This window comes from Olea europaea, chromosome 6 (genome assembly GCF_002742605.1).
Source record: "Olea europaea var. sylvestris chromosome 6, O_europaea_v1, whole genome shotgun sequence".
NCBI classification, from domain to species: domain Eukaryota; kingdom Viridiplantae; phylum Streptophyta; class Magnoliopsida; order Lamiales; family Oleaceae; genus Olea; species Olea europaea.
This window is the reverse complement of record NC_036242.1, coordinates 4345540-4359088: the sequence shown is the minus strand read 5'-3', so window position 1 is coordinate 4359088 and position 13549 is coordinate 4345540. Positions and strand designations below refer to the sequence as shown.

Genomic DNA, 13549 nt, shown 5'->3' with positions numbered 1-13549 from the left:
TTGAAATATGTTTGCTAAAACTTTTCCCTACGAACCATTTGGAGACAAATACAATACGTCGTGTAAGTTTTTTCCCAACAAAATCGTTTGTCTGCTAAAGTTAATTTAGTCCACGAAATAATTTTGTTTTTCCCTACAAATTACGACGTAGGCTAAAACGTACACATTTTCCCAACAATTAGAAATTTGTGGCAACATGTATAGACTAGTTGGTAAGCTAAACCTTGTTTTTTCCTACGAATATTTTTTTGTAGGGAAAGCATGTTTGCAAGCTATTATGAAAGAAATTAAATTATTGTTACATATTAATCTTTTAACGATACTCAAAATAATATAAAGATACAAAAAGACAATATATTAATTAAAATATGTAATGTCAATCACTGTAACATTGAAACCGAAACATATCATCAAAACATAAATAAAAACCATTCACTAAGCATGGTTACATCTAAATTTAAACTAAAAACCATATTCATTGGGGGCAATGTGACTGAATGATGGCTCTGATGTCATGAACTAACAACGATTGACTCCAAAACTTGTAGCTTGTTTGCTCAGTTAATTATATAAAACTCTAATGTTCTCTCGAGTAGTACGCACAATACAAGAGGTCCTAATTTGTTTACATGCCCCTTGGATAGGAAGATCTAGAGTCCTTGACAAGTGTCCTGCACCTATCCCTGCAAATCCAATAATAAAAATCAAACATGTAAATGGACTTCATATAGTAAGAAAATTAACTATGAAAAAAAAAAAAAACTACCTTAAACTCATTTATTTCATCATCCAATGTCCTATCATTTTCTCCAGTTCTTTGAACCTTTTCACTTTTTGCTGCATCTATTATATGATATTCACATTACCTTTTTATACTTGCTCATTACTTGAAATGCAAAAGTTTCTACCTCAATCAAGGCATACATAGTTACAGATAACACACACAAATTTAAAAAAATTACACAGTGAAAGTCAAACAGGTTTCTCTAATTCTAGATTCCAATTGCAAGCTTAGGAATGCCAGGTAACACACAAGAAATTTAAAAAATTCAATAATTACTGAAGCATATTTCCACTATTAATATGATATTATCTTCAATCTCAATGAGCTACCTTAGTAATATGAACGTATATTGTTGCTTATCCACTACATCTCTACTTCCTAAAATTATAGAAATATATTTATGTTCATTGTATACCATGTAACAGTGGATTGATCTCGAATTTCATATTCAAAAACCAAAAATCGACGACTCTCGAAAATGATAATCAGTAAAAGGAACAAATGGTTGCTTAGTAGCTTGACTAGCACAAATTTGTATACGAGTTAATTAAATGAATGCTCACTTAATTTCACCCTGGGTTACTACTTGTTCTATGAACAAAAAATGGTGACCCACTACGCACTCATCTATTTACACGTTTACACATCTATCACTCATTTCCAATATGTTACCCTTAATTAACGAAAAATTCCAAGTATACGACGAAAAATTGATGTGGCAGCTTAACGGCGTTTATTTGTCCACTTGGATTAAAGACGTACCCAACCAAAATGATAAATTTTTGTTTAATTTCTGAAACGCGCTTCTTCTAAACCTTAAAATCAAAAAACCGCCCAAATTAAAAACATAAAATCACCCAAATCAAAACTCCCAACATAAAATGCTGGAATCAAATTTCATTATTTCAATCAATGAAAACAATATGTCCATGAATTATATCCACCCAACTTCCATATTAAGATTTGATTCAAGGAGGAGAACAAAAAGGCCAATCAAATTCTGGAATAAAATTATCAAACCCTGGAAATGAATTCTTTAAGAAGACAATGAAATCGCTATTCAATTTAATCAGGGGAAAAGAAGGCAAGATTAAAAAAATTAATTCAAATCAATGTAATCAATTAGTTGTAAAAATGCAGAAAAACATCAACGAATTACCAAATCAATCGAAAAAAATAAATACTTTATTAGAGATTATCGAGAGAATACTAGAAAACCCAAAATCCAACGAATTGAAACATGAGAAAAGAATCAGAAAATGAACCCGTATGCAGACATAAATTGGAGGAAGAAGGCAGAGATATTCTCTCTCTCACTGCATATAATATTTGGTTATTTTGTGACTTTCCATCAGAAGTAGACGGACATCAAACCGTCGCCGTGCCTAAGCATCGATGGGCATACCTTGAAGAGAGATTGAAGAAGAATACAAAATCGATATTTGTAATTTTTTACAAGACAGTAGACACTACATCAATTGAAGATTTTGAATTAGGTTTGGCCAATTGAAGCGGCAAAGGAAAGGAATGAACAGTTTTGGGGGGAAATATTTTGGTCTCAAAGATGAATTAGGTTTGAAAATTTTTCTCCTTAATTATTAGCCTACAAACCTGCCTAATATTTTTGTTGGGAAAGAGATATAAATACAATTTTTTGTGGGCACAAGTTCCTTTAAAATTGAAAATTTTTGAATTAAATCATAACCCTACAAAATATTTTTTTTTTGTGGGAAAAAGTGAACTCTGTAGACAAATCTCAATTTGTATGCGTAAATTTTGTAGGGAAAGCATATATTTCTTATAGTCAACTGTGAACAATCAATCGACCACCGTGATGCCTACAATGAAGAACCAAGAACTGATTGCTGCCCAAACAAGAAAACCGTAGCCCACACCACGACCACACACACGAGAAAAAAAGGTCAGGGCTCTAATACCATGACACGATTTTGCTGAATGATCTTCCAGTATGCATTTGCCTTCAATTTATAGAATATTATAGAGAGATACAAGGAAAGATTTTATGCTATACAATCAAATCAAATCAAATCCCTGATTCCATGCGGGTTATACAAGGAAATTACTAATTAAAATAACCTCTAATAATAGTATGATCCCTTTTATTACAATGTGTTTCAGGATCTCTTGCTTCCGGTGTTCATGTTAGTAATCTCAGTTCGATTGTAGCTTAAGATGATTAATTCTTTGAAGGTTGAGATGCACGTTTTATCTGCCATTCCCAGTGAATAGTGGATACATGACGAAGGGTTTTGAGCAAAACTAACCTCATTGTTTTTCCAGGTTCCATATGGCTAAAGAAGTCTTCTTGTCATACCATGAATCAATTAAATGGTGAGGGTTCTTAGTATTTGATATTTTGTTCATCCTTGTTCAAGGAGAATGTTTGGCGAAGCCTAAAAAGTAAAACTAAAAATAACATACTGAAATATATTTGAATAGTAAGCATCCCTTTTATCACTTTCCAATTTTTAAGATGAGTATCTCCACATTCTAGTAACATTTCTTGTGTTTTTCTTTTTCTTTTTTTTTTTTTTTTTTTTTTTTTTTTTTTTTTTTTTTGGTGGGGGTTGTTTTAGGTTGTTTTGACTGGGTGGCTTTTGGTAGGCTGTTGATTGGGTTGTTTTGGTGCATGCTTGAAGTTTCAAACCCTTAACTGCTGCGTGGGAGATTTCCTGCTACACATGAAGTTGGATATTTTATTACCTCGAATTTTTTATATGGTTCTCTGATCTTATATTTTTGGTGACTGTTTCTCCTCTCTCTTCCATTTTCCTTATGTCTCAATTCTAAGGATCCATTTTCTGTGATGCATGACCCATTTCCCTGGCTGACCCAAGGAAATATTGGGCTCATTGAGTAGCTCATACTTAATTATATGTATTAGGCTTGAGAAAAGTAAATTTAGATAAGATCGAATCAAGTTAGAACCAACCAAAGAAAGTTTATGAATAACTGAAATTTTAACGGAATTAATTAGTTCTCTTTGGTTTAACAGGTTACGACAATTGAAGTTAAAGTAGGCTTTTAAATCTCCGTTATAATTAATCTAAACTCTTGAGGTTAACTCCTAATGTTATTATGCTTGGCCAAATCCAATTTCATTATACTAGGCTTATCATCAAATTTTTTGATCAAACGAATTAGCATGCATAAAAGATTAGCAGTTACATTTTCAGTAGGAGACTATGCCTATTTATACCCCATGTCGACGCTAACTTCATCTTTCATACTTATCCGATTTAGTTACAAAATATTGTACAGACTATGGCCATCAGATTGTTATCTCTCACGTCTCCCTTTTGTCCATAAAACTATGAAAATGTCATCCCTAAACCCGTAGAAAGTGTACATGTAGACGCTTATAGTTCATAAAGTTTTCAGTGAATTAAACAAGAAGATCAAAGATTTTTTCAAGTTTTACAACCTTTTAATAATAAGGTAAAATACTCCCAAGTGCAAGTGGTTCGTTTTCTTATGCTTTAAATAATCAATGATATATGCAGGAATTGCGGATGGACTTCAGGATTGACCTAACAAAATGTGAAATCTTCCAAATTCTTTATAACAAAATGAAAACTCCTTCGAGAATTAGAAATGAAATGAAATGAGAAATCCTTCGAGAATTCGAAATGACTACGCGATGAGGTTCTTGCTTGATTACCGAAATACTCGAAGTGAAATGTGGCATGCAGTATCGGATTTAATGATTTATTTAATTGTATATAGAAACTGCATATATCTTACCGAATATTGTCAAATAATCAATCTTACAAAAATTTAGGTGTTAGTTCGGGTTGATGAGTTCTGCAGTAGGAAGGTGACGTAGGTCGCCAAAAGGACTAGAAATTTAAAAGCATTAAGTTTTTACTATTTTTCAATTGATTATTTCTTCTTATTTGTGTTCAACGGCATGTTTATTTCATAAGTAAATTATTCTATTTTCATTTCAAAAATATACAAACTCCATATTTTGATTGATATTTACTATTGAAAATAGAAAATAATTTTTTTTATTGTTTTGCACTTACGTGATAGAAATTGGGGTGTTGCACATTGTGTTGTTGTTGTTTTTTCCTTTTTTTTTTCTTTTTTTTTTTGGTGGGTTTCTTGCCTATTAGTCTTTTGCTATTGAGCTTCTATTGAGCGTATGAGTAATTGGTCTACATGAGTAATTCTGTTTTTAGTGGACCACTCTATACATCGTTATCCGAGTTGGGCATATGGAATATCTAGGCAACAACTTGAGAGGAGATTAAAAATTTATGGATATTTTGTATGAGTTGGATTTCCATATATAGTTATTATGTATAGATGGTTAGTATGAGTAAGATTTGCAAATAGGATTAATTTAGATCTTGTATAAATAATCTTTGAATTGGACGAATATAAAATAAATTCAGCCAAAATTTCAATGGGTACAAATTCATAGTGTACGCTTGCCACGTGTTCCTTGTACCAAGCCCTATTCGGTCATCGCAAAGCCCTTTACTCATGAGGTTTCGGGTCAGTTAAAAAGTGTTATAAAAACTATGGGCTTTGGTGTACACTGATTTTTGACACTTTAATTAACACTTACATTGTTGTCAAGTGTCAACTAGATGAAAAATATGTTTGAAATTTAAAATGTTCAATAGGATAATGCTATGTGATAAAATGTAAGTCAAAGTATACACCACAGTGTACATGTAGCAAAATTCTAATCATGTCTTCCTTTTAGCAGCCCACAGATTTTTACCATCTCTAAGCATTACAATTCAAGAATCCTCATGTCTAAATTGGTGGAACCCAAATTTTATGCAGTTCAAAAGAAAATGCGATGTGAGTTTTTGCTTTTATCAATATTTCTCTTTTCAAATATTTTGTTGCTATTCTTTTTATTGGCTATTTGAATTTGGTGGTGGGAGCTTCGAAATTTGAAGAAAGTTTTTAAGGCGGATTTTTCTCTAATTTTTCGAATTTAGTTATTTTAACAAATGGAGTTTTGTGTAGCTCGAAGTTTATCTGTTTCCTTTTCCTTTACTCTTGGGTTGAATCTCTCATATTGAATACTTAATGTTTTGAACTTTGCCTGTGACTTTTACATTTACAGATTCAGGGGAACTTACATTTGTAAATTTAGATGCACAACCTAAGATCTAGTGTATGTTTATCTCTTGCCTGGTAAATTTGAAATGGAAGTACGCAGGTGATATAAAGTAGATTTTAGTGCATTTACTGGTTTTGAGCGTTGTAGTTTTATGATAAGGTTGTGTAACACTTGCAGATTCTGTTCGGTAGCATTTCAATTGCTGATTTACTTTTTGAAGGTCCCAACATTTCAGGAAATGCATGCACTTGCTTGGAGGACCCGAGACTTATCGAGATAACCACTCAAGATAGACCTCTGGAAGAAGGCTGTTCTGGATATGGTGGGGTGTTCAGAAAATCCAGAAAGATGTCTGAAATGAAAGTGAATAGCTTGTATCAGCGTCATTCAAATGCTCAAGAGTATTCTGTAAAGGATACCAGTGGTGAAATAATTGGATCAAAGAAAATATAGTCCCGTACATTCCATTTAAGCGGAAAAAAAATGAAGAAATAAACAAGATAATGCAGTTCACATTCCCAAAGCATACCGCTTCTTTTCCACCAAATTCTGTTCATATGACTCATCAACTGACCTGTCTTGAGTAGCTCCTTTTCTAGCCTTGTATTCAGCTGGCCGGGCCTCAAGTTGGCATGAGGTTAATGTCTTACCGGTCTCCATGAGAAGATCAAGGCAATTTCACTTCAAACCAAAACCCAGATGACTCTTAAACACAGAGATGGAAAGCATAGTATTTACAAGACTTGCATAATATCCTACCCGTCGAAATCAAACCGTCATTCATAATATAATTTTTAGCTTCCGTAACTGGACAACTTCATTTAACGAAACACCAACATAGTTCTCAATTTAGAAGCCAACCACTTATTTTCCACCAAATTCTCTGCACCCCTTTTAAGGCCTCTCACAAGCAATCTACAACTGCCTTTGCGTTTCTTGTGCTTCCTCAGAGGTTTGGATTTACGGGTGGATTGTTTCTCGGAAGATCTAACGGTTTTGCTTTTTATAATAAGTGAGATCAAGAGATCATCATCATTAAGATGATCTCTTGATTTCAAATATTATAACAAACAAAACCATTTGACCTTCCAAGAATTGGACCACTTGCAATCCCAGCCTATGAGGAAGCACAAGAAACGAATAGGCAGTTGCAGATTGCTTCTGAGGAGCCTTAATAGGGGTGCAAAGAATTTGGTGGAAAAGAAGTGGTCAGCTTTCAAATCTGGTGTGCATGTTAGTAATCTCAGTTCAATTGTTACTTTGAATGGTTAAGTCTTCAAAGATCGAGAAGCTCATTTTATCTGCCATTCCCAGTGTATAGTGCAGACATGGATGTAGGGTTTTGAGCAAAGCTAACCTCACGGTGTTTTCAGCATCCGTATGGCTGAAGAAGCCACTATGTCAAATTACCACGAATCAATAAAATGATGAGGTTTCTTTGTATTTGATATTTTGTTCGTGCTTGTTTCAAGCCCTATTTGGTCATCACAAAGCCCATTACTCAAGTCTTTAGTTCTATAAGAAAGTGAAATTCAAACTCACAGTTTCATCCTTTCGAGGTGTCCACAAATTATATCTATCTCTAAGCATTACAATCCAAGATGCTCCTAATTTCTGAATCTAAGGAACTAATTTTTCTGTAGTTTTAATGAAAACACGAGGTTCTTTTTCTTTCCTTGTATCAATTTTTGTCCTTTTGTACTTGTGTCTCTATTTTTTGTTGTGCATTATTTGAAAATCTAGCTGTGGGAGCTAGGAATTATGACGTGAAGATTTTTTTTTTTCTTTTCTTTTCTTTTCTTTTCCTTTTGTGTCATTTGTTGGTTTTTATTTGGAAATGGAAGATTTTGTGGTGGGATTTTCTGAATTTTTTTGAATTTTGTGTATTTTGATAAAGAAGGGAAATTGTGTTTCTTTTCCTTCACTTTTGGATTTAGTTTCTCACATTGAATACTTTACTTTTTGATATTAGAATGTTTGTTTTAAATTATAGATTCAGGCGCATTTATATTTATACATTTTAGATTTACATGCCTAAGATTTAGTGTCAAGCTTATCTCTTACCTAGTGACTGTAAAATGTAAGTACATTGGTGATATAAAGTAGATTCAAGTGTCTCTGAGAATTTCAACTTGACACTAACGAAGATTTAACCCTCTTAGATGCTCCTACCAAGATTTAGTTAGTCGAACTTGTGTTTCCAAGAGCACCTTCTCCAATGAAGTGCGATGTTTTTGCAGTATATATTGTATCAACACTCGCTATCCCTTTTTACTGTCATCTCATTATATTTGTCAAAAGGAAATGTCGGCATAGTTGATTTCAAATTAAAATCCTATTTTAATGGATTTTTAACCTATACAAATGATAGAAATAGTTGGATCTTCAATTCTTACAAGATATCTCAATTTGCGTTCTTTGTAACAAACTATATTCTTTTTGCTTATGACAGATACAATAGTAAATTCTCTATAATCTTATTTCTAATGTTGTATTTCTTGATCACTTAATTATGTCTGTCATTGCTAAAGATTGAGCATTTTTCGTGCTCATATTTGCTGAACTCCTCCCTCACGCATGCCACTGACTATTGTTGATGGACATTAGTAGTGTCGTTAGCGACATTCATGAACTAATACTAGGTAGTTTAGTTGATTTTACATCCTAATATATTTGTAGATGTTCCCACTCTTTCTCAACACAAAAAATGAAAAAATAAAGCATCATAAAAAATTATTTACAATAAGCAAACAAAGTACTAGGAAAGATAAGCTGGAAAAGAAGATGCTGAATAATAGCAGTCAGAAGTTGAGTTGAACGTGCCCTTAATAACTTAAGACCAGCCCTGAACCATCATAGGGTTCTACCATGAATTTGTAGCCCACCATCTCATTGAATGGACTTACTAACTTTGGACTAGAGATAGAGATCCTTCCCAAAGTCTATTTGATACGGGTAAGGATACACTCAAAAGCTTATTACATGGAATCCAACTTTTTTAAAACGAGTTGAGGGCATATGCATTATTGGAGGAGAAGAAGCACTAAATTAGGTTTATTAGGACAAATGCTACGAGCTTCCGGAATACAATGGGACCTTCGTGAAGTCATTTTGACTGACTATTTTTATGTAAATGATAAGTAGAAAAGTAATAGGAACTAGAATGAATAATGCAGTCGCAATAAATACAAGAATATTTACTTCCATAATCTCATCACCCTTATCTCAAGTTTTGGATCGAACTAATCCATTGGCACATATAGTTCATCTGAGAAAATTGAGTTATTTAGGCCCTAGAGAACTAATAGAGGGTATTGTTCATCTACATCTATCCCAATGAGCCATCTATCGAATCGTTGAAATTGATTTTCAATCCCGAAGAGAAGGAAAAGATCTTCGAAAAGTGTGTTTTTTATGATCCACTGAAGAATCATGCTTATCATAAATCTTTGCTGAATGTAACATTGGATCTATACATTTTTTTTGTCATAAATTTTTGATCTAGTAAACTTATAAATGAACGAAACTGAAATCCTTGACAAATCTTTGAACAATTGCATTATTTCAGTCCAATTGAAACTGAGCGGATCATAAAGGGTAGGGATTTATTGGCCTTGCTCTGATGCACTCAAAAGGACAATCATGTTTTGAGGTACAAGGGCCCATTCAAATGAAAACTTGTTTCTAATATTTAGAAGCTATTTTTGAACATATTTGAATATTTTTTTAAAAATACTTTGTCGGACTATAAGTGATTTAAAGTAAGATGGCCTAGAGTAGCTTCTTTGAAAAATTCTTAACTATGCCAGAAGACTCTAAGTTTAGTTGGCGAGGCCCCATGGAGGGAGTTGGCCCATTGTAAAAGTCTCTGCTTTGTCGATCACATGCATTCTGTATATGTGGGCTGGCCATTTTGGTATGTAGGGACTTGGGGGACATGAAACCCCTCATAAGTGACTAAGCATTTATTTGGCCCTATTGTTTGAAAAAATAGATTTATTAGTAGTGATTTTTTTTTTAAAATAATAATAATAATAATGTGTGATTAAAATGTAGTAAAAAGTTTTGGGTTTACGGTAAAAAAAAAAAAATTTAAATGTGTAATTAAAAATGAGTTTGAAGAAATTTGAATTTTTGAAAAATGGGCTCAAAAAACACCCTTTAAAAACTTGTGTTGACCCTCAAAAATAACTCCAGTTTCTTGATAATTCTTGATCATTGTTACAGGTTCATTGATAGCACATTTGGACCTCATTTGTGTACTGATTTTCCACTTTCTACTTAGATATACACATGAAAATAAGAGAGAGAGAGAGAGAGAGAGAGAGAGAGAGAGAGAGAGAGAGAAATGAAATAACAGTTTTCTGCATTCTGACTCCAATTAACTCAGATCTAACGGAAGTACCTTGGAAATGCATCTTTGCATAAAAAAATATCAAGAAAAAACCAGGAAAGAAGAAACAGATATTCATTAAGTCACAGGTTACTTTAACAAAAACTAGAATGACATGTTTGGTAACATCAACTTAATATTATTCAACATCATATCGTCAAATACTATTGATCTTGGTTAAGAGATAACTTATTCGTAGGCTGGAAATACGGATGAGTATTTTAACTTATTTCCACCATTATCAGACCAGACAATCCTTGTGAGGAATCCTATGTCCTAGGATCAGACAGGAGATACATAAAATTGTCACACTGGTGTTTTGTACATATCTGTAAAGCTAAAACATTGATATGATTTAAAGGAAATAAGGACCAAACAAATTCTTGAAAATGTTGAATAAAGACTTGTCCATAATCCCAAAATGGAGGCATTTTTCGGAAGAAGTACAATCAATCAACTGTAGAATACATGAAAACTCTGTCATGTGAATTATTTCTTCTTAAAAATTTTATGATCCGTATACCATTTCTATTCCTAGCTTAATATGTCTCTTAGACATTCTAAGTTGTACAATTTGTTTATGATTCTCCTCGAATATGTTCTGCTTGATATTTTATAACGTTTACTCGTTTATAACATTTTTAATCTTTGTTGACATGTTTACGATGAAGTATAAAATACTAGAAAGAGGGTTGAGCTTATCAAGTAGTGTTATCCTAAACATGTTTCTTCTCTCTTGTATTATTAATGGGGACCCTTCAAATTGGAAGATATTAGGAGCATGTTCTTCAGTAGAAAGATAAGGATAGAACTATCAGAAAAAAATAGAGCCAAAACTATACACATACATATACAGAGCTTCTGAAAAGGATTCCACATTGCCTCCCCCACGTTCACCCCCAAAACCCAGAGAAGAAATCATGGATTTCCTCCAAGGCCATGTGGTCATCATGTGCCTCTGCAGTCTATTTGATAAAGTCCCATATCCACTAAAACTGCCAATAGGGTTTCAGACTTAGCATACCCAAGAAACCATGCATGCATTATTTGCTTATGCAAGATAATGTGAACTTTATTAAGGAGCAGGACTCTTAAACCTAAAAATGTAACATAAATTTAGAACTTTCTGGGAGAAATTTGGATCAAATCCATGAATAAATTTCTTCACCTTTTTCAATTTTTTTTGCACCTCTATAATGATTGAATGGTTTTATATACATATATGATAGGACCGTCTATTTTAATCAGACACTTCGAATATCAAGTGGATAAGAGGAAAAAAAAGGTTAAGGGGTACACTCAATATGTAAGTTGTCATGATTTAAGTGGTTGGGATGTGATGAGTCAAAAACAAGACAAAGTTAATTTTGACAGTGGATTCGGTGATTAGTTGACATCAATTAACCGCGCAAGTCATGATTCGAGTTTTTTAGATAATTCGAAGCAGATAGTTTCCTAAAGCATCTTGATTTGAATGTACGAATTTAACGTGTATGTATATAAGGCTATCCTTAATAAATCCTCCAAACAAGAATATGTATGTGAGGAACATGGTGCGTTCTGAGCCCAATATTATAGGGTCTGAACAATCCTTAAATAAATCCGTACTCTTAACACACTGAAATTTCAAACTTCGACACATTCTATGTTACATTTCCTTTTCTGCATGCCACTCACGTGGCTACAATATAAAAAATCGTTTGCACTAATTTTGCGAAGATAATAGTAACTTTTGGTGGGTGTTAGTGACGTAGTCTTAATCTGTGGGCTAAGAAAGATAAAGGTTTTAATTAATAGGTTTACCGGACATGGTTTTGGAATAATTTTGTGTAACATTATATCGTAGAGTACGGACTAATAATATTGTAATATTAATTAGCATATTCTACGTTTTATATCTAAACGATCTTAAATATTGAATTGTATATTTTTCAGTATTATCTAATCAACAGACGTTTATAGATGCACTACGCGGGTAATTATAGATTAAAAGGGGGGTGCATTTAGATAATTTAGTTATTAGTGACTAATTAATGACTTAAAAGTGTTAGATTTGGATTTGCGCAAGGAAATTTCAACTTAGTAGGTGCTGTATTCTTATACAAAGAGTAACATAACAGAATATAATTGCCATCATAAATTTATGTACTGACCCCATATTGTTAATTGGAGTAACAAATCACATCATGTATTAAGTTTCTAGCTTTGAACATACCATTTGTATAACGATTTTATGTTCATTTAAAATTTAATCACTAGAAACATGATGCACTTTATTTAATGTTTGATAGTTTAGAAGGTCTTCTTCTAGAGTATCGTTAAAATATTTTTAATTTTTTAACAAATATGCAACTATACATGTAGGGTAATCAATAAACATCTTCCACCACTACTCGTGCTCTCAGCATTCCCCAGTACATTTTGTTGCCTTCTCCTGTATTTGTTACTGCCTATGAAAATTTGAAAAGGGTAGCTAGAAGCAGGCTGGTTATAGACCGAACATCTGGAATCTTGACGCTCACATGGCCCTCTATGTAATGGAAATTATTACTTCTTTCAATCTTTTGTTGAAAAGGCCTGCCACGATCTAAATTCAGCTCTGAAGCACAACCCATCTTTCAAATTTCACCAATACCATCATCAATATTAAGGGAACACATTTTTTACTTGTCGGATAAGACCGCCACAACAGCACATGAGATGCCATCAACATAATCCACTACAATCACCATCACCATAGTCATTGAATCCACTCAAACGGCCATCCATGTTAGCACTCGAGCCAAAAATCGTCACCACAAAATACCATATTAAAACCAAAAAAAATAAATCCATTCAAGCTCTTCGATTTACCCATGTATTTAAATCTAGTTTAAGATCTGAAATTAGATCTAGTTTCAAAAACTAGATTAGGAATCTCTTCATATCATCGACAATGTTTACTATATCATTGTCTTTTTATGTGTTTAGCATATATGAGTGTAGCTATCAAATCAATTTTCTTTTCTTTACACTACAACTTGCAATACATAAAAGGTAACATTCAATAGTTAAGTGTTGCTAAAGGGATCAATTGCAACATTTTAATAAGTGAATGTTGCAGTTAGTTAATGTAATTGAATTTTGGCAACATTTTTTAAATAAATGTTGCTGTAAGTGTCTACAGTAACGTTTCGTATCCTTCTACTCTACGACAATACTGAAGTTTGCAACATACGTCCAAACATTACAAAATGTCTTTAGCAACGTTTTTTGAACTTTGCAA

General features: G+C 32.9%; 1 long non-coding RNA gene across 1 annotated transcript; it reads right to left on the bottom strand.

The window, feature by feature from the left end:
* Positions 1-334: 334 nt before the first annotated feature.
* On the bottom strand, positions 335-835 carry LOC111396453. Its single transcript, XR_002703004.1, has 2 exons — positions 767-835; positions 335-683 (listed from the first exon to the last, which is right to left on the bottom strand). It is a non-coding gene; the product is annotated as an uncharacterized LOC111396453 (long non-coding RNA).
* Positions 836-13549: the final 12714 nt, after the last annotated feature.